The 21,710-nt window shown below is 44.4% G+C and overlaps 1 protein-coding gene across 4 annotated transcripts in view; it reads left to right on the forward strand.

Annotated features, from left to right (window-relative positions):
• Nucleotides 1-21,710, forward strand: part of LOC126284117 (ubiquitin carboxyl-terminal hydrolase 21-like) — a 374,932-nt gene that overhangs the window by 51,024 nt on the left and 302,198 nt on the right. Inside the window, exon 1 of one of the 4 annotated variants that reach the window (XM_049982797.1) lies at nucleotides 7,227-7,323. The exons of the other annotated variants lie outside the window; for them this stretch is intronic. The gene's annotated coding sequence lies outside the window, so the exon portion shown is untranslated. Of the gene's footprint in view, nucleotides 1-7,226; nucleotides 7,324-21,710 lie in introns of those variants that run through there. 4 annotated transcript variants of the gene reach the window in all.

Below are 21,710 nucleotides of genomic sequence, written 5' to 3' on the forward strand. Positions count from 1 at the left end.
ATATAATATAATCGTCGTAAGATTTTTTCACACGCAAAGAAACCATGATACACACATAGAACAACTTGAAGTTCCTGCGCAGCAAGCATACTATAGAGCTCAAAACAAGGGAGAGTAGTTCCACAGTTGCTACGCTTAGTCCAGTCGCAGTAGAGCGGTTCTTGGGGCGCTTGGACTCTTATTCAACCATCTAGATTAGTTTTTCCATGAACACACAAAATTACTTAAGACAAATGCCGGGATAGATCTGTTGGGTACTCCAGTTATAGCTTTTGTTTTGTCTTCGGAAACCTCGTTCTCGACTAGACTATGGACCTTACACTATTACTCCCATTCGAAGCGTTGACATTTGTTTTGGCGCCAACATTCACTCCTACATTTTATAATTCTGCTTTCAAGGATTCTTGAATGATATACATATTCGATTTCCAAAAACAGAGTTGCTTTAATACATCGTCAGATAAAAAGGTACTGTCACTGGACATTTAGAAGAATATTCAATTTTTTGCGTAATATGACTCGCCGCAAAACTTGTTTCGTGATCATCACGGTTCCTGAAATATCTAACGAACGTTTATAGCTTTGTAGATTTAGATTAATCTGTGGACAGTTTTGACTGGAATACAATCTTTAAAGTTTTGATGTTATCACGAGTAAAATAAAGGAATCAGAAGTATACGTACCACTTGTACAGAAATCGAACTGCAGTTACAAGAGGCCGGTGACATACAAACGACGTAGTAACTGGGAAACGAGTGTGCAGAATTGTAACCAAATCCCCACGTTATTCGATCTGTACCAGGCGAAAGCTAATGAAAGAAATCAAAAAGAAATGTGGACTAGAAATTAAATTTCGGGAAGAAGGGACATTAATGTTTGCCAATGATATTGTAATTATGGCATAGACGGTAGAGTAATTGGAAGATCATTTGAACGTAATGAATGAAGTCCTGAAACGAAGTTATAAGATAAAAATTAATGAATTTAAAATAAGAGTAGTGAGAGGTATTCAGATTAAACTAGGCGATAGTGAGGGAATTGGGTTATGATATGAGACTGAGTATATACGAATAAAATACGCGAATTAGTAGTATATGTACCGCTTTTACAGAAATCAGACTGCAGTTACAAGAGGCCGGTGACATAGAAAAGAGGTAGTAAGTGGGGAACGAATGTGCATAATTGTAGCCAAAGCCCCACGTTATTCGATCAGTGACGAAATAAAATGCAGATCGGAAATAGCAAGTAAAGCTTTTATTAAAAAGAGAGATACATCAACAGCTAATATAAATTTACATGTTGAGAAGTCGAAACAAATTGTTCGAAATTTAATATCGAAAAGTGGGGAAACGTGGACGGAAAACAGTTCATACAATAAGAGGATATAAACTTCTGAAATATCGTGCTACAGAGGAATGCTGTGTGTTAGACGTGCAGGTCGAGTAACTAATGAGGGACGTCTTGGCAACGAGTTGTGGAGAAAGAATTTTACAGGATATCCCGAGTGAAAAAGGTGAAAGGTTGGTAGGATCCATTCTGAACCATGCTGAAGTATTTAATTTAGTTTTCGATAAGGATAGAAGCTGAAGTAATGAACTAAAACTTGTGCCACAGCCGGGAATTGAACCCAGCTGTCTTGGCTGTTAGACAGGTGTGCTAACCACAGCAACACCGTAGCACTGTGGCGGCCGCAGCTGCACGGATTACACCAGTCCAATGCCATCCCTCACAGAAACTCCAATTCACGCCTTCAGCGCATATTCCCCTCCTTCAATCGTAAATACTGCCGAGGCTCTCCCATATTGGAACAGCACACCAGTTTTGTACGTAGTGGGCAAATTCTACTGTAATCCCATCAGATCACCTACACCTCAGGTACAGGCGGGATTTCAACGTTACGTTCAAGACCTGTAGTGCTATTCCGGTACCGGAGAGCGTTAACAATACTTACCATTTAAGAATGGGAAAATGGGGCGAAGGCTTGAATTATGTTACGGATGCCATTGGACTAGCGTAATCCGTGCAGCTGTGGTAACCACAATCCTACGGTGTTGCTGTGGGTAGCACGTTCAAGTCAATTTTAGTTCATTATTTATGCTTCTGTCTTTATCAAAGATTCGTAGGTCCCTGTAAAAATGTAACTCCATCAGATTTAATTTAGTACTAGGGAGAGTATGTGGGGAAGGTAGTGCAACAATAGTTGATTGATATCGACACCCGGAACGCAGTGAGCAGCTTCAGGTAGCTGTAGGTTGTGGCAGCTACGCAGGAATGCATGCGATCTTCATGTCGTCATTGATGTTGCAAAAATTTGAGTATTTTAAATGTATTCGCTAAAGCAACTCGTAAATTAAAGGTACATGTCATGTATTTTACTTTGGTATGTCTTTAGTTAGCAACCGAAGGTCCTCAGACAACATCGGCCCAAGCTGTCCGCGACCAGCGAAAGAGCACGCCCGCCGCCGTATCGAGCTATTGATTTCACGCTGCTCGCCGAATGCTGGGACAGCACAGAATTATTGAAGTCGGTTTGGCGGACATCCCCTATTACCTGCGGAATGCCGTTAGGGCAGAAATAGACCAGCCCCGGTAGCAGCAAGGCTTCGAAGGAGTAGTTGTTTTATGCGCAGTCCAAAGGCAACTGCATGAAGAGCATAATGCTCGTATTAATGGGTTCAGTCGTTGGACCTTAGTAGAACCATTTAATTATTACAAATAAGTAAATAAATACAGCTTCCGTGAACCGAAAGACTGGTTAGAAAACACCCCCGATTTACTATGCTGACTCTTAAATGTGTGTACATTTGCCTCGCTCCAACTTCACAAACTGTAAATACAACAATTATTAAAATATAACATTATTAGAATGAAGCAAACAGTTGTATAGTGATTGTAGAATATTAAGCAGACTTTAATTACGATTTTTAGAATCTCGCACAATCTCTTGTTTCGCTCGAATGTGGAATGTTACATTGTGCTATGTAATACTTGTAAAATTCTTGGAATTGTGGGTCGACTAATGCAACTAAATGAGAGGCTATTTGTGTTGTACTATACTCGTTTCGATTGTTTTTGTTTTTGAAGCATTTTCAGTGGCCTGTAATATATATTTGTTTTTGCATATAACAAAAAAAAAAATGGCTCTCAGCACTATGGGACTTAACATCTATGGTCATCAGTCCCCTAGAACTAGATAGGACAATTCAACAATTCAGTGGTTACGTAAGAATTATTATGATTTCTTATTATATAAAGGGTAATTTGGTCATCTGTCTCTCCCAATATTTATTCATTCTTTCAGATGTTTTCCATCTGTCTTCGTCTGAGATCAGTCTTCCTGTAGTCCTTTCACTGATGTCCGTTTGTAGTCTCGTTTATGTCTCATGTAGTATTTGTGGATTTCTCTGGTTTCTTTTTTAGGTAATCTACAGTAATTTGGAGTTCTCTTATGTTTTCCTTAATTTGTGTGGCCCACTTAGTTTCTCTTACTGTCACACAGTTCTTCTATTAGGATTTTACTAATTGTATTTTCTGGTGTCGTCATCAGATGTCCAAAGCATGAGATGTGTTTCTTCCTGATTGTGGAAATTACCAGTAGTACTTTCTTGTATGCCGTTTCATTTGAAGCTATTCTCGAGTGCTCATTTACTAGATATTGTTTATTTATGCGTGTTCTAATTATTCTTCTTTCTTCAAAATTGACAAACTATTGCGATATTAATTATTCTGAAGATGGTTTGAATTGCTTGTGTGTTATTTATGGCTGTGCAACTGTTGTACAATGTATTAATTTTGCAGCTATAGATAGTCTTTTGTGCTGTATGTGGTTTTGTTAATGTAATTTGCTTTTTTCACTCTTTCTGTTCCATTTTACCAAGTTTATCTTCGTTTAGATATTCTGTTATGTTTTCATCTAAACATCTAATTTTGTCAACAATTTTGATTTCGTGTTCTTCTATTGTAATTTCGTTTGCACGGTGTGGATCAGTTAGCATAATCTCCGTTTTTTTATTTTTTTCATACAATATTCAGGGGCTAATTTTCTGTTACTTCTTGTAGTGATTTAACTTGTTGTGTGGTTTTCTGAACATTGTTGGGTAGGAGAGCAAGATCATAAGCAAATGCCAAGCAGTCATTTTTTGCACTTCCAATTCTTATGTTCTTTGTTTTATTCTTATACCATTCTCTCATTGTATATGGTATTTAAAAAGAATGACTTCATTTTAAAACTGCATTTTTAATCACAAAAGCATACTACAAATACGAGATGAATTGCAAAATACACACAAAATCTTAAAAGTTTTATCTTATGCCTTTACAAATGCTCTGTGTGGCCACCAGCAGCGTCAAGAACAACATGTAGACGTTAGCTACATTCGTCATAAAGCTTACGCGTTTTACAGAAGTTATGGCGGGTGTTATTCCGTTCTTCACTTGTATGTCACGAGGTCATGGTGAGATGAACACACTTTTCTTCACCTGTCCGAACAAGAAAAAATCGCATGGGGTCATGTCTGGCGATCTTGGAGGCTAATGTCTCGGGATCCCGTGTGCCCTGTCCAGCGTTGAGGGAGAGTGCTTTGAGAAACTGCCGTACGTTGTTGTGCCGGTGTGGTGGAGCTGCGTACTTTTCATCGGGGTTCTTCTGAAGTTGTGGAAAAAGCAAATTCTGTAGGTCATTCCAGTTACTGTGTATTCCTCGTAAAAGAAGGGACTACGACAGTGTAGTAGAGTCATGAGAGTTGTTTCTTATATTGACTTGGTCATTGATTACTTTTCACTGCAAGGCCTCTTTGTATGTGAAAGTATTCCTGGAATGTTAGGAGTCTTCTGTTGTGATTGTAGGTTCTAACAATGTCCCATTTTCATATCCTGCTCTCTGTTTTATGTTTGTAGAATATTTAAAAGACGGAGATAGTATTTTTTTTTTTTAATTTTGCGGTCAGCGATTGTTGAACATTCCACGAGTGCTGAACAGTTGCAGCACAGCATTTCCTAGCCGCGTCCGTGTGCCAGTCCTGTTCGCTATTGCTGTAGCCAGGGTCAATTTCATGCTGCAGGGAAAGGGAGTAGTGTCTCTGTAGATGTCCTAAGTGGGTGGCGGTCGGAGCCAACTGGGCTGATTTTCCCATGACGGCCGGTGTTGCAAAGAAACAGTATTCCGTAAGCGTTGTACAATATCTTAATCTCCAACTCTTTAACATGCCACGGAAAGATGTATGGATATTTTGTTGACATATAATGGTGTGACACAAGTGTAGCGTACCTGCTAATATGGTGTCGGACCTTCTTCTGCCCGACTCAGTGCAGCAACTTCAGCAACTTGACGTGGCACGGACTCAACAGTTCATTGAAGGTCCCCTGAAGGAATATTGAGCCATGCTGCATCTACAGCGGTCCACAATTGCGGGACTGTTGCCGGTGAAGGAGTTTGTTCACGGACTGACCTCTCGATTATGTCCCATAAATGTTCGTTGGGATTCGTGCCGGGCGATCTTGATGGCCAAATCATTCTCTCGAATTGTCCAGAATGTTCTTCAAACCAGTCGCAAACAGTTTTGGCACAGTGACATGGCTGATTCTCATGCATAAAAATTCCATCGATCGTTGTTTGGGAACATGAAGTCCATCAGTGGCTGCAAATAGTCTCCAAGTAGCGGAACATAATCGTTTCAAGTTAATGATCGGTTCAGTTGGACTAGAGGACCCAGTCTGTTCCATGTGAAAGCAACTGAAACCATTATGGAGCCAGTACCAGCTTGCACAGAACGTTGTTGATAAGTTGGTCCATGGCTTCGTGCGAGTATGCGGCATACTCGAAGCGCACCATCAGTTCTTACGAATTAAAATCGGGACTCATCTGATTAGACCACGTTTTTTTCAGTCGTCTAAGGTCCGACCAATATGGTCACGAGCCTAGGAGAGCAGCCGCAGGTGATGTCGTGCTGTCAGCATATCCCATTAACGTCAGAATTCGCCGCACTGTCCTAACAGACAGTCGTACATCCCACATCGATTTCTGCCGTTGTTGCTTGTCTGTTAGCACTAACAACTATATGCAAACGCCGCTACTCTCGGTGGTTAAGTGAAGGCCGTCGGCCGCTGCGTTGCCCATAGTGAGGGTAATGCGTGAAATTTGGTCTTCTTGGCACACTCTTGACATTGTGGTTATGAGAATATGGAATTCCCTGACGATTTCCGAAATGGAATGTCCCAGTGTCCAGCTCCAATTACAGTTCCACATGCAGTCTGTTAATTCCCGTCGTGCGGCCGTAATCACTTCGGAAACCATTTCAAGTGAAACACCTGAGTACAAATGACAGCTCTGCGAATGCAGTGTCGTTTTATATCTTGTGTGTGGGATACTACCGCCTTGTGTATATGTGCATATAACTACCCTTGCGTGCGGGATACTACCACCTTGTGTATATGTGCATATAGCTACCTCATGTCTTTTTGTCACCTCATGGTATTTTACACCATTTTCGTGGTGTTCAGTGCGGAAGTAATTAGTGTTCACCGATTGTAACGTAACTATTTGTCGTTCAAATGGCTCTGAGCACTATGGGACGTAACAGCTGAGGTCATCAGTCCCCTATAACTTAGAACTGCTTAAACGTAACGAACCTAAGAACATCACGTACATCCATGCCCGAGGCAGGATTTGAACCCGTGACCGTAGCAGTCGCGCGCTTCTAGACTGAAGCGCCCAGAACCTCTCGACCACACCGGCCGGCAACTATTGGTGGATTGTGGTCATATCTGAAGGTGACAGTTCATGTGGTGTAACCGGTAATGTGAATGTTTACAGCAATTGGTGGCGATAAATTATTGTATAATCAGTGACACCACTGTTGCACTGGCGACGTGGTGTCGACGGCTGACTTATACATAGGCACGTGACGCGCACTCAGCAAGAGTTGTCGATCTTTGCCAAAGAGCGACTCGTGTAAAACGGGCTTATTAAGACTTGGCGGCCGTGGGGCTATTCCCAAGTAGCAGGCGCTGCCCGGTGCCCGTGCGCCTGTAGCCTGGTATTTGCCGTGCGACTGACCTACAAAAGCCGCCGCGGCCGCGTGGTGGGGGTTGAGCGGTCGAGGGTGGGGGTAGAGTTGGTAGGTTTGGGGCAGAAGGGGGGGTGGATGGGGGGTGGGGGGGGGGGGGGCTGCGGCCGCGGCACCAGCGCTGCCTGCTGGAAATAGCTGTTTACTCACAGAGCGCCAGTGGCGTGCGACACACTCACTGCTGCAGAGCTCGCGACATCGAGTGCCATGTGCGCGCTGTGATCGTTTGTGCGACGAGTGATATACTTCTGCCGTAGAGGTAAGCCTGGCCCACCCGCCTGCTTGCTGCGTCACGCTGGAGCGGCGCTGTGATGACGTGAGCTTCCCGCAGCCGCCCGCCTTCTGCATCCTGCCTACACTCGTACCAGATGCGTTCCGTTTTACTTTCGGTGCGCTGAGGGTTGCTGTCGGGTGACGTCTAACTGCAGTAATGACTCGAGGCTGTGTGTGTGTGTAAGAATATTTATTTACCTGCTCCTCCACTGTTTGAAAAGACCTTGACGAGGAAATGGCTGAAGTATTACGTACTAAGTAGTCTTCGTATCGCTTTAGAAAAGTCCGAAAACTAGACTAAAATTTTACTGGTAATGTATGAATGACGCATTGCAAAAACGGTGAGGATCGTTGGTGCAAAACTCAACATTCGATCGGATTAGGCGATTGACCCTGTTTTATAATAAATGTCTCACCGAAACACGTGTTGGCAACGAATTACCACAGTCATTGCGGTTTTTATATTTCATAAAGTATGAAAAATACAGAAGGTGTGGAGTAAAAATAGGCGTATAATTACTTCTTTGACCATAATTTTCTCGTAAGAACGGACAGTTTATAAAATATTGCATTCTCTCTGTAAATCAGCGTTTTCACGTTTTTCGAAAAGAAAAGAGAGAACTCTGTTACGATGGCGAAATAAGTTTCAGCGTGGTGTGGTTTGCTTCACATCGAACCCGCAAATACTGCACTGTTCTCTACAGACACGGATCAATTTAGAATAGGTATAGGAATGAACCGTTAGTACATTAATTATGACAGGGCTACTGTCATCGTGCACTACCCAGAGGGTAAGCGCAGCGGTATGCTCATCACCTCCGTGACACTTCTAACTCTATCGGAACGAGAGCAGCACGACCTCGGAGTAATGGCACAGTCTGAAACTCTGTTGCGCCGCTTTATGCATTGTATGTAATACCAGCCCTTAGGAATAACGTGGTTGGAATTCAGAAACTTACCAGAGTTCATTCTTACGCTGTAGCTGCTAACAGTCTGCTTCGCGCGTTATTCGTCAGGATACAGGGAGCTCTTATGACGTGATGGTGCATGAAGTAACCTGTTCGCTTTTCCGAAGTGGTAGGTCATCGCCGCCGCCTACGACAGAGGAAGGAGTAGCCGTCATACAGCTGCTAAGATTCGCGAGCGTGCAAGTTTGGCTAAAGGCCACGCCTCGCGTATCAGACGGCTGGCTTCATTGCCCCTTACTGATCAAAGCGGCGAGGCGATTAACGCGCTGCACCAATACCGCCGTGGAGCGGGATTCGAATAACTTGTTGGCAAATTTAATTCAAACGTACTTCAAATCGCTACTGACGAATACCGGACAAGGCTACAGTTCATTTTTTTTTTCCTTCCTCGTGCTGTTTCCCAAGACCAGCTTGTGTCGTCCCTAATGATCTAAATATAGACGGACAATGAACTCTGACCTTCCTTCTTCAATTATCGGTTGCATTACCATGACAAGTGAGTGCCTATAGTTTTTTTATATATGCCTAATTATTTTTTATCTCTGCGACCTACTGTTGTTGCTACAAATGCTTCCAGCCTCGATAATTCGATATGAGGGACCTCTCCGTACGGTCAGCATGTTCTGCCGGCTACTTTATTGTCAATAGAAGGGTGTGAACTTTGTAGAAGCCAAACCGAGTTTGTACTAGCTGTAAAGTGAAGCATGGAATTTAGTATTGGAATCCTCGATGGGCTTGTAATGCTACCATATGCTTCGGTTGCCCCTGTCGTACGTATCATGCACGTAGAAAAATCATGCAGCGTTAACTACAGTGTGCAGCGTTGTCAGATGGCCGTGTACACGCTGGATTTATACTGGCAAGCTCCGGTTATAAGGGTGTTACCTTGTAAATACCGCTGACAGTGTTGAGGCACTGACCTCGCCTGGTAGGCGAAAGTTCTGTGCTTTCGAATTCACAGCTCTGACGTCAGAGAGAGAGAGAGGGGGGGGGGGGAGGGGCGGACACCGAGGCAGTAGTATTAAAGAGATTTTCTGCTCTCATCCTGATGGGTGGTGGGCTCCCATGTACGTACCTTGTCTGCTTGGTCTGTTACATCTTCAGTGAGTGTTGTTCGCTCCGAGGACAGGGATTAACCAGAAGTGTAGAACATCAGCGTGTTTTATTCTTCTAGAGTTGTCTTTTGGAGGAGGAGGAGGAGGATCTTAGTGTTTAACGTCCCGCCGACAACGAGGTCATTAGAGACGGAGCGCAAGCTCGGGTGAGGGAAGGATGGGGAAGGAAATCGGCCGTGCCCTTTCAAAGGAACCATCCCGGCATTTGCCTGAAGCGATTTAGGGAAATCACAGTTGTCTTTTGTTTTCGACTTTCCTGTCTTAAGCGAAACTTAAAATTTTACTATGAAATTGTTTGTAAAAGATAGAAATGCGAGCTCTATTACAGCTCCAGTACAACTGAAAGATCAGTACTAGATTATGGCTCCACATTTGCAGCAGTTTTGCTTTACAAATAAACCGATGACTATTGATTTGTTCGCAAAATATTACCAAATGCAGCCGAAGAAGTATTACGCTGCTTAATGGAATCGACCTCTGTTCAAAGACTCCGGCAGAGTGAGTTTGCCTCCCGCCCCCACCTTCTCCTGCCCCTCCTCCTCCAGAGCGGCTCTTCACACAATCTCTCTCTCTTCCTCTAGCCACCCATTTTGGGTACAGTAGCGGTCTTAATTGCGTCGAAGACACCAGGGAGGCGTTGCTTCTCAGTCCGGACCACCCAGATATTCGTCTGCAGGGACAACAAATGAAACACTCGCAGAGGTCAATGAAATGCTCTTAGTGCTATTGCCGGCCGCTTTTATCGACCTGTTCTAGGCGCTTCAGTCTGGAACCGCCCGACCGCTACGGTCGCAGGTTCGAATCCTTCCCCGGCCATGGATGTGTGTGATGTCCTTAGGTTAGTTAGGTTTAAGTAGTTCTAAGTTCTAGGTGACTGATGACCTCAGATGTTAAGTCTCATAGTGCTCAGAGCCATTTGAACCATTTTCTTAGTGCTATCCTTCGCGATTTCAGTATATTGATGTCTCCCATGTCCTGTCTTTCTGTAAAGTTTGCAAAATTATATTAGCGTGTTCCTAAACAATATTTAGATACGAAAGACGAGCGAGGATGAATTGGAAGAGACGGCCCCAACTCCTCACTAGGTTAAGGTTCGGTGCAGTCAGCAGAAAGTGGCTAAATAGTGCTGAAGACAGCGGAGGAATGTCGTGTTGGGGGCTGCCGGTTGCCAGGCTGTACAGTATTCCTCCGCCTAACGAGCAAAACTGGCATCCTTTTTACCGGCGTAGGCTTCTGAGACAGCTCTTTCGGCCTTATTTCTTAATATTCTGTTCATGTCGCACTTTGTGCGAAGAAGGTTGAAGTGGAGGAGAGTTCATTTGTGAGACTATCTGCTCTGGCAATTTACAATTAATATGTTTCATTGGCTTATACATTTCGATGTTTAAACAATAACTTTTCAAATAGAGGACGACTACTGTTCTTTGGCATCTGTCTTGGAAACGAAGGGCTACACACTTAGCGACTTCGAACAGTTTACACGTAATTTCAAACCTTGCCGAAACGCTTTTCTCGCTGACACCGTCCATAAAATACTGAAAGGAGGACAAGTTTAACTCCTACTGTATTTCTGCTCTTCATGCAGTGCATTTACAGCTTAAGGCACAGTGTTCTAATTTATTGCTTACTAGCCTTTTCCCCGTGTCTTCGCCCGCATACATGTTCGAAACGTATATTGCACACGTCACTTACTCTGCTCTCTCTCCTGGACAATCTCCTCCTCTTCCCTTCTGTGCCCATCTCCTCCCCTCATCCCATCTTTGCCCATCTCCTCCTCCCTCCCACCTCCTCGTTCCCTCCTCTCTCCCTGTCCTTGTCGTTCTTCCTGTCCATGTCTTCCTTCCTGTCCATGTCGTCCTCCCTTTATCTTGTGCTTGGCCCTTCTCTGTCCATTCTCTATGCCCCCCCTCTCTCTATCCATCGCCTCACGCCCTTCAATCGATCCCTCCTCTGTCCATCTCAGTCATTCAACCCACATGTGGAGCCTCTGTGAAAGTGATGCATAAAGTATGCCGATACTACTTCCACAACACCCCTTCGCACATGGCTGCCTACACAGCAGGGGCTGAAGGAACATGTATTTGCCTGGATCTCAGTTCTCGTTGGAGCTAGGAGGTTCTAAACCTCACACTGCTGATACTCATGGAGTTCGCTGTTTGTGTTCCAGATTTCATTGAAATTGATGCAGGGGTTTGGAAAGAGATCTCTGACATACATACATAAATACACTGATACGCCAAAACATTATGAACACTGCCCACTGAGATGTTGGCCGGCCGCGGTGGTCTCGCGGTTCTAGGCACGCAGTCCGGAACCATGCGACTGCTAAGGTCGCAGGTTTGAATCCTGCCTCGGGCATGGATGTGTGTGATGTCCTTAGGTTAGTTAGGTTTAAGTAGTTCTAAGTTCTAGGGGACTGATGACCACAGCAGTTGAATCCCATAGTACTCAGAGCCATTTGAACCACTGAGATGTTGCATGCCACCTGATGGTCTTGTGGACACTTGATGCTGTAGCAAAAGTATGTAAGCAGAGCAGACACTGACGGGGGATTATCCTAGCGAAGATATTGGCTGCATGTGGGGAAATACAGTGAGATGACTGACTTTGACAAAGGGAAGATGATTATTAAGCAGAAACTGTGAAGGGGTATTTCCAGAATGGCGAAGTTGGTCGAATGTTCGCGTGCTACTGTTGTGAGCATCTACGCGCTAAACTGTTGGACATCCACGGCTCTTCCCACAACCTGGTGTTAGTAGGCTAATGTGCTATGTAAAGTAGGATAGATGATGATCTGTGGCATCTGTGTCGAAAGTGCACAATGCTGGTGCACGCACAAGTGTTTCGGAGCACGCCGTTTATTGTACATTGTTGAACATGGAGGTGCACAGTAGACTAACCCCTACGTGTTGATATGTTGACCCAACGACATCGACGACTGCGATTGCAGTGGGCACGAGACCATCGGGATTTGGCCGTCGATCAGAGGAAACTTGTCGACTCTTTCTGAGAATCACATTTTTGTAGCAGTAGGTCGACAGTCGTCTCCACAAAGGCCGTCACCGACGTGAACGGCGGCTCGAAACGTGCAGCGCGCCACGGATGCATGCTGGTTGGAACAGTATTATTCTATGGGGGACATTCTCCTGCTCTTGCATGGTAGAAATCGAAGACACGCTGACAGCTGCGAACGACGTGCATCATTTCATGGTTTGAATGGCTCTGAGCACTATGGGACTTAACTTCTGAGGTCATCAGTCCCCTAGAACTTAAAACTACTTAAACCTAACTAACCTAAGGACATCACACACATCCATGTCCGAGGCAGGGTTCGAACCTGAGACCGCAGCGGTCGCGCGGCTCCAGACTGTAGCACCTAGAACCGCTCGGCCACCCCGGCCGGCTATCCTTTCATGCTTTATGTCTTCCTCGACGGTGATGTCATCTTTCAGCAGTATAATTGCCCTATCTCGGAACCATAACCATTCTACAGTGGTTTGAGGAGCATTATAGTGAATTCACTTTAATGTCTGTCGACCAAATTTGCCTGATGTAAAATGGAAAACATCTGGGTCGCTGTCGGGCTCCATCAACGCGTACCCAAATCAACGGCCCATTATTTACGCGAATTACATGACCTACGCGTACACATCGAATGCCACGTACCTCCAACACACTGTGCCAACGTGCCAACACACTGTCGGATCCCTGACGCGTAGAGTCATTGATGTATTTAGTTCCAAAGACGGACAAGCAAGCTATTAAGCAGGTGGTCGTAATGTTGTGGCTCATCAGTGTACATACTGACAGCGTGCTTTATATGTGTCTATAGTATATATAGATGTACCGATAATTCTGTTCGCAACACATTTGGCAGATAGTATCACTGTATACCACAGAATGTACCTGGAAAAACTTAATAAATCACGGAATAGTGTCGATAGAGAAGTACAAATAGACACACATGCTTGGAATTACATGGGGTTTTATTAGAACCAGAAAATTACAAACGTTCAAAAAATGTCCGACAGATGGCGCTCCATCTGATCAGAAAAGCAATAATTAGCATAACAAAGTAAGACAAAGCAAAGATGATGTTCTTTACAGGAAATGCTCAATATGTCCACCATCATTCCTCAACAATAGCTGTAGTCGAGGAATAATGTGTGAACAACATGTAAAGCATGTCCGGAGTTATGGTGAGGCATTGGCGTCGGATGTTGTCTTTCAGCATCCCTGGAGATGTCGGTCGATCACGATACACTTGCTACTTTAGGTAACCCCAAAGCCAATAATCGCACGGACTGAGGTCTGGGGACCTGGGAGGCCAAGCATGACGAAAGTGGCGGCTGAGCACACAAGCGTCACCAAAAGACGCGTGCAAGAGATCTTTCTTTTTTTGGTTCTAATAGAACCCCATGTCATACCAAGCAGGTGTGTCAATTTTTACCTCTCTGTCTATATTATTCCGTGGTTTATTTTCAAATTTATACTGACTTTTTGATTATCCGGTGTATCACTATCTGATATATGGTTCAGGAGATATGACGTCATAAACATTTAGGTGCGTGAAAATAGCTGCTATACGGAAAGAAGTGCCACCCGATGGGGTGGAGAGGGGGTTTACTGGTGCAGTACGTGCAGTGTGATAGCGGTCGTCGGTGTCAGGTACTGTACGTTGACTTTGTTTGTTGCCGTTTTGGCCTAATTCACGGAAAGCAGTACGCTGTGCCTGTAGCTTAGGCACCTGGAGAGTTCGAGCCGCAGCCTCAGTGCAGTGTACGCGGGATGCGGACTTTGGACGCCGCGGCCCACGGCAGCCGCCTCGCCGCGGCCTCGCCCGCGCGGGCGGCCTTGCGGCGCGCGGCAGCCGGCCGAGGCCGGCGCGCGTCTAGGCCAGCCCGCGTCTCACCTCGCACTGAGGCCGCTGCCGACCCGGGGCTCAGATTCAAGTCAGCAGCGTCGTCTCTACCAAGTGTTCTCGTCCTCCTACATCGGTGTGGAAGGGATAACCCCGTACCGCAGAAGGTAGTTGCTTTTGTTGACGTGGTCCGCTAGCACGCAGAAACGACACAGGGCCAACTAGGTTTCGGCAGAAATTGGCAATACACATTAACAGCATGTACCAGTAACTAATAGTTTATTAAAGGAACTAGCTGAGTGTCCAGCATTCCCCAGGTACGTATTTATTTCAATTACTCCATCTCCTCCTTCCTCTTTTCTCTGTCCATTTCCTCCTGTAGCCCACTCACCATCTTCTCCTCCCCCCTCTCCTGTCCATCTACTCCCACTCTCTGTCCATTTGCTCCACTCTTTCTCTCTCTGTCCATCGACTCTTCCTGTGCCTCTCTGTCCATCGCCTCCCTCTCCTCTTGACCCCTTTTAGTTCCATCCCCTCATCTTCCCTTGCCCCCTCCTATAACTCCTTTCTCCTGTCCCTGTCTATCTCCTCTCCCCCCTGCATCCATCCCCTCATCCACCTCTCTCTGTAACTCCCAGTCCTCCTCCCTCTGTCTCAATCCATCTCCTCCTCTCGCCCCCCCCTCTCTATCACTCCTTCCCCCCTCCCTCCCACCTCTCTCTGACCCATCTCTTTCTTCCGTCTGTCTGTCAGTTTCCTCCTCCTCCGCTCTCCATTTAAGGCAGTCTACTGTGTTCATACCTAGTTCTCACTCTACAATTTTTACACCCCACGCTTCCCTGTAACGCCAAATTTGATATTCTTTGAAGCCCGGTCCATTTCTTTTAGTCAAGATGTGCCACAAATTCCTCTTGTCTCCAAAACAGTTCAAAAGCTACTCATTTTTTATTCCACCCACCCATTTAACCTTCTGTACTATCACGGAAATTCATCTGTTCTCGTCTTGCCTCAACTATTTATTACCCACGTTTCACTTCCGTGTGAGGCTACACTTCAAATACTTTCATGTAAAACTTTAAAAAAAAAAAAAAATGGCTCTGAGCACTATGGGACTCAACTGCTGTGGTCATCAGTCCCCTAGAACTTAGAGCTACTTAAACCTAACTAACCTAAGGACATCACACACATCCATGCCCGAGGCAGGATTCGAACCTGCGACCGTAGTGGTCGCACGGTTCCGGACTGCGCGCCTAGAACCGCGAGACCACCGCGGCCGGCAAAAAAAAAAAAAAAAAAAAAAAAAACTTTTTAAGACTGAAATTTATATTAAGTGTTAATATATTCATCTTTTTCAGAAATGCTTTTCTTTCTGGTTCTATTTTATATATTCTCTAAATCGGCATTTTGCTGCGTAAATAGCCTAACTCATCTATACATTTTACCGGTTCATTCCCTAATCTAATTCCGTGAGCGTTACCAAATTTAATTCGACTAAATTTCATTACCCTTCTTTTACAGGGTGTTTCAAAATTGACGGGTATATTTGAAACGGCAATACAAACTAAACGAGTAGCGATAGAAATACACCGTTTGTTGCAATATCCTTAGGAAAACAGTACATTTTCAGGCAGACAAACTTTCGAAATTACAGTAGTTACAATTGTCAACAACAGATGGCGCTGCGGTCTGGGAAACTCCATAGCACGATATTTTCCACATATCCACCATGCGTAGCAATAATATGGCGTAGTCTCTGAATGAAATTACCCGAAACCTTTGACAACGTGTCTGGCGGAATGGCTTCACATGCAGATGAGATGTACTGCTTCAGCTGTTCAATTGCTTCTGGATTATGGCGTTACACTTGGTCTATCAAGTGTCCCCACAGAAAGAAGTCACAGAGGTTCATGTCTGGCGAATAGGGAGGCCAATCCACGCCGCCTCCTGTATGTTTCGGATAGCCCAAAGCAATCACACGATCATCGAAATATTCATTCAGGAAATTAAAGACGTCGGCCGTGCGATGTGGCCGGGCACCATCTTGCATAAACCACGAGGTGTTCGCAGTGTCGTCTAAGGCAGTTTGTACCGCCACAAATTCACGAAGTATGTCCAGATAGCGTGATGCAGTAATCGTTTCGGATCTGAAAAATGGGCCAATGATTCCTTTGGAAGAAATGGCGGCCCAGACCAGTACTTTTTGAGGATGCAGGGACGATGGGACTGCAACATGGGGCTTTTCGGTTCCCCATATGCGCCAGTTCTGTTTATTGACCAAGCCGTCCAAGTAAAAAGAAGCTTCGTCAGTAAACCAAATGCTGCCCACATGCATATCGCCGTCATCAATCCTGTGCACTATATCGTTAGCGAATGTCTCTCGTGCAGCAATGGTAGCGGCGCTGAGGGGTTGCCGCGTTTGAATTTTGTATGGATAGAGGTGTAAACTCTGGCGCATGAGACGACACGTGGACGTTGGCGTCATTTGGACCGCAGGTGCAACACGGCGAACGGAAACCCGAGGCCGCTGTTGGATCACCTGCTGCACTAGCTGCGCGTTGCCCTCTGTGGTTGCCGTACGCGGTCGCCCTACCTTTCCAGCACGTTCATCTGTCACGTTCCCAGTCCGTTGAAATTTTTCAAACAGATCCTTTATTGTATCGCTTTTCGGTCCTTCGGTTACATTAAACCTCCGTTGAAAACTTCGTCTTGATGCAACAACACTGTGTTCTAGGCGGTGGAATTCCAACATCAGAAAAATCCTCTGTTCTAAAGAATAAACCATGTTGTCCACAGCACACTTGCACGTTGTGAACAGCACACGCTTACAGCAGAAAGACGACGTACAGAATGGCGCACTCACAGACTGCGTTGTCTTCTATATATTTCACATCACTTGCAGCGCCATCTGTTGTTGAAAATTGTAACTACTGTAATTTCGAAAGTTTGTCCGCCTGAAAATGTACTGTTGTCCCAAGCATATTGCAACAAACGGTGTATTTCTATCGCTGCTCGTTTAGTTTTTATTGCCGTTTCAAATATACCGATCATTTTTGAAACACCCTGTACTTTTGTTGACGTTCGCCTTGTTACTTCTTTTCAAGACTTTCCACTCAGCTGTTCCACCAAGTCCTTTGCTGCGTCTGACTCAATTTCGCTGTCATCGTTAAACGTCAGTAATTTTATTTCGTGTCCCTGATCCTTAATAACCTCTTCAAATATCTTTTCAGTTAATTTTGCAGCGTGCTGAATTTGCAGACCGAATAACATTGCGGAGAGGCTACAATCCTTTCTCATTCCCTTCCCAAACACTGCTTCCGTTTTATTACACTTGTGTGGTTTCTGTGCAAGTAGTAAATAATCTTTCACTACCTGTATTTTATCCTGCGCCCCTATCTGTGTCCACCGCCTCCTTCCTCCTCCCTGTCTGTCGTCGGCCCATATCGCTCTTCTCATGCAGGTGACATGATGTACGCCGAGAAAAACGGCAACAGAAAAAAACACAGAAAATATGCCTCAAACAGCGAGAATAATTCTTAAAAACATGCCATAACTCACAGTAAATAAGGTAGTATGAAAGTATCCATAGAAAACCTGCCCAGTTCGCCGTGCGGTATAACGCACGGCTTTCCCGGCGGGAAGGAGCTCCTGGTCCCGGGCACGAATCCGCCCAGCGGATTTATGTCGAGGTCCCGTGAAATGGCCAGTCTGTGCATGGTTTTTAAGCGGTTTTCCATCTGCCTTGGCGAATGCAGGCTGGTTCCCCTTATTCCGCCTCAGTTACAGTATGTCGGCGATTGCTGAGCAAACAAGTTCTCCACGAACGCGTACACCACCATTGGTCTACCACACAAACATTGGGGCTACACTTGCCTGGGGGGTCCATCGTGGGTCGAACCGCACGATAACCTGGGTTCGGTGTGGGGCGATAGTCGTCGTGGGGTTGTGGACCATTGCGGCTGCGGCGGGGACAGAGCCTCTCCGTCGTTTCTAGGCCCTGGTTAACATACAATACAATCCATAGAAAAGTATATTTCAAAAAACGAACAGTGAAAATGTACTGTGTCTCTGTAACTATGCTATTTTCTGCGTGTTTTAGATTTAAAAAAACCCACTGATGATGGTCATATTTGTCGCCGAAACTAGTTAGTGAAATAAATGAGTAAATAAATAACAAGGTGTTTTGCATCAAGGCGGACTCAGTTTCTGATACTGTTGTCTGTCTCACAACCTCTTTGCCACGTGGTGTGCTGGCGCCGGCTTACGCAAGCATACTCTCGACGATAGTATAACCATTGGTTGTTTTTTTCTTTTTGATGAGATAAGCAGATCTGTTGTTGTTATCCGTGTTGAAGTCAGTCAGCGTAGGGCAGACTTTTGCTTGCATGTCAGTGTCAGGTCTGTCTTTGTCATTAATAACAACCGATGGCTGTGTTGCCACTCAGAGTAACACACAAGAAGATTTTTTTAGCTTATTCCTATGACGTAATGTAACATAAAGCCTTATGTCTGAATCCGTAAAAATGCCGAAATTGGAATAGCGAAATAAAAGAGTACAGGTAAGATAAAAGCCAACATGGTGACATTAAAAAAACTATGGAAGCAGTGGATCCACATTGCAAGAAAACGTCATTTAATTTATTTTCCCACACATCGCCAGCACGAGCGGCTTTCCATGTCGAAGGTTCACCTTACATCATTGCTGGTGGACTGTGTTTGACGGTTAATCATTTGTGAGACGTAATTTCCGAAAATAATATCCCAAGCCAGCTCAACTACACTACTCATCATCATCATCATCATCATCATTTAAGACTGATTATGCCTTTCAGCGTTCAGTCTGGAGCATAGCCCCCTTATAAAATTCCTCCATGATCCCCTATTCAGTGCTAAGATTGGTGCCTCTTCTGATGTTAAACCTATTACTTCAGTATCATTCTTAACCGAATCCAGGTACCTTCTTCGTGATCTGCCCCGACTCCTACCCTCTACTGCTGAACCCATGAGTCTCTTGGGTAACCTTGCTTCTCCCAAGCGTGTAACATGACCCCACCATCTAAGCCTGTTCGCCCTGACTGCTACATCTAAAGAGTTCATTCCCAGTTTTTCTTTGATTTCCTCATTGTGGTCACCCTCCTGCCATTGTTCCCATCTACTAGTACCTGCAATCATCCTAGCTACTTTCATATTCGTAACCTCAACCTTGTTGATAAGGTAACCTGAATCCACCCAGCTTTCGCTCCCATACAACAAAGTTGGTCGAAAGATTGAACGGTGCACAGATAACTTAGTCGTGGTACTGACTTCCTTCTTGCAGAAGAGAGTAGATTGTAGCTGAGCGCTCACTGCATTAGCTTTGCTACACCTCGCTTCCAGTTCTTTCACTATGTTGCCATCCTGTGAGAATATGCATCCTAAGTACTTGTAACCGTCCATCTGTTCTAACTTTGTTCCTCCTATTTGGCACTCAATCCGTTTATATTTCTTTCCCACTGACATTACTTTCGTTTTGGAGATGCTAATCTTCATACCATAGCCCTTACATTTCTGATCTAGCACTGAAATATTACTTTGCAAACTTTCAATCGAATCTGCCATCACAACTAAGTGATCCGCATATGCAAGACTGCTTATTTTGTGTTCACATATCTTAATCTCACCCAGCCAGTCTATTGTTTTCAACATATGATCCATAAATAATATGAACAATAGTGGAGACAGGTTACAGACTTGTCTTACCCCTGAAACTACTCTGAAACATGAACTCAATTTACCGTCAACTCTAACTGCTGCCTGACTATCCATGTAAAGACCTTTAATTGCTTGCAAAAGTTTGCCTCCTATTCCATAATCTCGTAGAACAGACATTAACTTCCTCCTAGGAACCCGGTCATATGCCTTTTCTTGATCTATAAAGCATAGATACAATTCCCTGTTCCACTCATAACACTTCTCCATTATTTGCCGCAAGCTAAAGATCTGGTCCTGACAACCTCTAAGAGGCCTAAACCCACACTGATTTTCATCCAATTGGTCCTCAACTAATACTCGCACTTTCCTTTCAACAATACCTGAGAAGATTTTACCCACAACGCTGATTAACGAGATACCTCTGTAGTTGTTAAAATCTTTTCTGTTTCCATGTTTAAAGACTGGTGTGATTACTGCTTTTGTCCAGTCTGATGGAACCTGTCCCGACTCCCAGGCCATTTCAATTATCCTGTGTAGCCATTTAAGACCTGCCATTTCACTGTATTTGATGAGTTCTGACTTAATTTCATCCACCCCAGCTGCTTTATTGCACTGCAATCTATTGACCATTTTCTCCACTTCCTCAAATGTGATCCTATTTCCATCATCATTCCTATCCCATTCTATCTCGAAATCTGAAATATTACTGATCGTATTTTCACCTACATTGAGCAAGTCTTCAAAATATTCCCTCCATCTGCCCAAGGCATCCACAGGATTCGCCAGCAGTTTTCCTGACCTGTCCAAAATATTTGTCATTTCCTTTTTACCCCCTTTCGAAGACTGCTAATTACACTCCAGAATGGTTTTGCAGCAGCTTGACCCATAGTCTCCAATCTGTTTCCAAAGTCTTTCCAAGATTTCTTCTTGGATGCTGCAATTTTCTGTTTAGCTTTGTTTCTTTCTTCAACATAACTTTCTCCGTCTACCTGAGTTCTAGTATGTAGCCATTTTTATACGCCTTCTTTTTCCTTTTACAGGCTTCCTTGACTGTGTCATTCCACCAAGCTGTTTGCTTGATCCTACGTTTACACACTACTGTTCCAAGACATTCTTTAGCCACTTCTAGTACTGTGTCCCTGTACCTTGTCCATTCCTTTTCCAATGATTGTAATTGTCTACATTCAACTAAATGGTACCTTTCTGAGATCGCTGTCATGTACTAGTGCCTGATTTCCTTATCCTGAAGTTTCTCCACTCTTATCCTCCTACATATGGACCTGACCTCCTGCACTTTCGGTCTCACAATCCCAATTTCACTGCAGATTAAATAATGATCAGTGTCATCAAAGAATCCCCTGAATACACGTGTGTCCCTCACAGCCTTCCTGAATTCCTGATCTGTTATTCTATAGTCAATGACAGATCTGGTTCCCCTGCCTTCCCAAGTATACCGGTGAATGTTCTTATGTTTAAAAAAGGAGTTTGTGATTACTAAGCCCATACTGGCACAGAAATCCATGAGTTGTTTCCCGTTCCTGTTGGCCTCCATATCCTCTCCAAATTTACCTATAACCTTTTCATACCCTTCTGTTCGATTTCCAATCCTGGCGTTAAAATCACCCATGAGCAGAACACTGTCTTTTTCCTTTACTCTAGCAACTACATCACTGAGTGCCTCATACAGGGTGTTTCGAAAATGACCGGTATATTTGAAACGGCAATAAAAACTAAACGAGCA

Source organism: Schistocerca gregaria, chromosome 8 (assembly GCF_023897955.1).
Source record: "Schistocerca gregaria isolate iqSchGreg1 chromosome 8, iqSchGreg1.2, whole genome shotgun sequence".
NCBI classification, from domain to species: domain Eukaryota; kingdom Metazoa; phylum Arthropoda; class Insecta; order Orthoptera; family Acrididae; genus Schistocerca; species Schistocerca gregaria.